This window comes from Mesoplodon mirus (assembly GCF_964341445.2).
Source record: "Mesoplodon mirus genome assembly, chromosome: 4".
In the NCBI taxonomy this organism is placed as follows: domain Eukaryota; kingdom Metazoa; phylum Chordata; class Mammalia; order Artiodactyla; family Ziphiidae; genus Mesoplodon; species Mesoplodon mirus.
The window spans coordinates 188,174,076-188,176,737 of NC_138979.1; positions in this window are offsets into that span (position 1 = coordinate 188,174,076).

Sequence of the window (2,662 nt, forward strand, 5' to 3'; positions counted from 1 at the left end):
ATACAGACCTGCAAATGATGAGATCTCCTCAGTGTGTGACCGCTACTCAAAGGAAGAGGCTGGAGGTTACTGACCCACCTGAGTCTCTGACTGACCGGCCCACCCACTGTCCCTTCTGAGAATCTGGTCCCGGGTCCCTCCTCCCCTCTCCAGACCAGGGATGGACCCTGACTGACGTCACCTCCTGCCACGAGGGGGTGTTGAGGCTACAGTGGCCAAAGCTGCCGGGCTACAGAGGAAAGGTGCTGAAGGAGAGGCAGGGATGCTGAGAGGAGCGGGGCCCAGGGCCGGAGCCTGCAGCTTGGGCCATACTACAGCCCGTCTTTCTGGAGGTGACCAGAGTGCTCAGGTTCCTGTCAACAAGCGCAGAGGCAGAACGGTTGCCCGAGGTGCCATAGCTGCTCTGTAGCACAGCTAGGTACCCCAGGTCTTACTCACCAGATAGACCTAGTCCTGCAGTGGATGAGTGGATGGGTGGATGAGTGAGTGAGTGAGTGGGTGCGTGGCTGCGTGGGTGGGTGGGTGGAAGGAAGGATGAGAAGATGGATGGGTGGATGGTGGGTGAGTGGATGGGTGGGTGGGTAGGTGGATGGGTGGTTAGGTAGGTAGATGGGTGGGTGGGTGAATGGATGGGGTCACACTTCTGCTGACTTCATTCTGTAGCAGTATCAGGGGTCACACCAGGGCACCCCAACAGGATAAAAAAGGAAAAACATTTCAAAAGGCAAATGGTAAAAAGCATTCTGGGTGCTGAACTGACACAGGAAATGAAACCCAAGGCCAGGCGGCTGCTTGGGGTCCCCGGGTGGGCCCCAGTCTCCCCTCTTGGCCCACAAGTGCCCGCTCACTACACTCAGGTCTGTCCTGGCATCAAACATGGGGCTGGAAGACCTCTCTCTCTCTCAGAAATTCCCGTGCCTGCCTGGCTGCTCCCAGAGCTCACGTGTCAGCGCCCAAAGCCTGCTCCGCTCCCTCATCCAGATCTGTTTTCTGCATCCCAGCAGGAGGCAGTGACAGGCTCTCCGCAGGCTCACTGCGGCCCAAGCACGGTGCTGTGGGTGCGTGCTCTTTGCGGGTCAGTCTCAGGCCTGCGCGAGTGCCACCGTGGGTGTATGCTGGAGGGGGCCAGGTGCAGTGAACGGACCCGGCCCTCGGGTAAGGCCTCTACCATTGGTGCCATCCAGGACATCCGCCAGACCGGGAGAGTCGGGACTGTGCCCACCTGCCCTGGGCTGGAGCACAAGGGAGAAAGCCCTGGTCAGGAGCCAGCTCTGGGGGCAAGAGAGCTTTCCCTCTCTTCCATCAGGGGAGGGGTCCTCATGCCTGAGTGTGCCACAGAAGGGCTGACCCAGTGGCCGAGCCATAGATCCCTGGCCAAAGCCAGGCCTCCCGCTTCAGCCACTGGGGGAGGCTCAGGATTCTGCCTGCTCCCCGCCCCAGGTGGTAAGAGCTGGGGGTACAGGGCACGGGAGGCCCCGCTTGACGCTGCTCTCCCAGCTGGGTCACCCTCCCCAGCTCAGGCTGAAGGCTGGAAAGTCACTCCCCACCTTCCACCCCTGCGCTTCTCCATCCACTGGATCCACAGACACACCCACAGCCGGCTGTGACCACAGCCGGCTGCAGCCAGGAGCCAGGTTGGGGAAGCAGTGAGTCAGCGACTGGTGTCACCCCCAGAGGTGCCAACTGCTGGCATCCAGGAGGTCATGGAGGGGCCTGAAATCCAGCTCGGGGAGAATAAGAAGGCTTCCAGGAGGAAGCCACACCTGCTCCACGGGAGGGTCAAGGAGAGGGGCCGGGAGCCAGTCGGGGCGCTGGCCGGCCCTCGGAGAAAGGACTCGCGCATTCCAAGAACAGCGGAGTCCCAGCAGCGTCCCGGCAGGGAGCGGCCTCCACATTCACACGTCCCCTGGCTGGAGGGTGTCCAGGAGCCAGCGCGCCCTCCTTGGCGGCTCACCTGGGCATGCCCAGCCCTCAGAGGCCCTCATTCCACAGCGGCCTGTTGCCAGAAGCTGCTCCTCACTGGGGCCGAGCCAAGGAGACTTCCAGGGGCTGTACACGCTGCTCTTAATCCCACCCCACAGGCGCAGGCTGGGGGCCGAGGGGTATGGTCGGCTCCAGGGAGAAGCGGGAGCAAGGTTGTGAAGCCGCCTGGACCCGGCGCTGTGCCCTCTGCCCTGAGCGGCCCATCGTGGGCCCTCTCCACCCACACTACCCCCACCATGGTCCAAACACGGCAGGTCTCGGGAGAGATTTGGCAAGACAAAACCAACAGTGGAGACACTTCACCACGTGTGCTCATCTCGCCTGCTAACCTTCAGGCGTAATTGTCAATCTGTTTTACAAATGGGGGAGCAGTGGAGCCCAGGGAGGGGGCGGACAGTGAGGGCTGAGGTGGGGAGACCACTTCCAGATATTTCCCAGGACGCCCCCACCCTTTCCCGGCTCTGTGTGTCTCACTCCCCAGCGCCACCCCGGCCCACGAACAGCGAAACTGGCAGGGCCGGGAACGGGTCGAGCCGCGGCGGAGGCGGCCCGGGTATTTATAGACGCGGGGAGATTCCCTCGGCGCCCCAGCCCAACGGGCAAGAGTGGGCGGGGCCTCTCCCGGTCCCCCCTCAAAACTCCGCCCCCGGCCGCCGCCCACTCCCCACGTGGCCGCCGG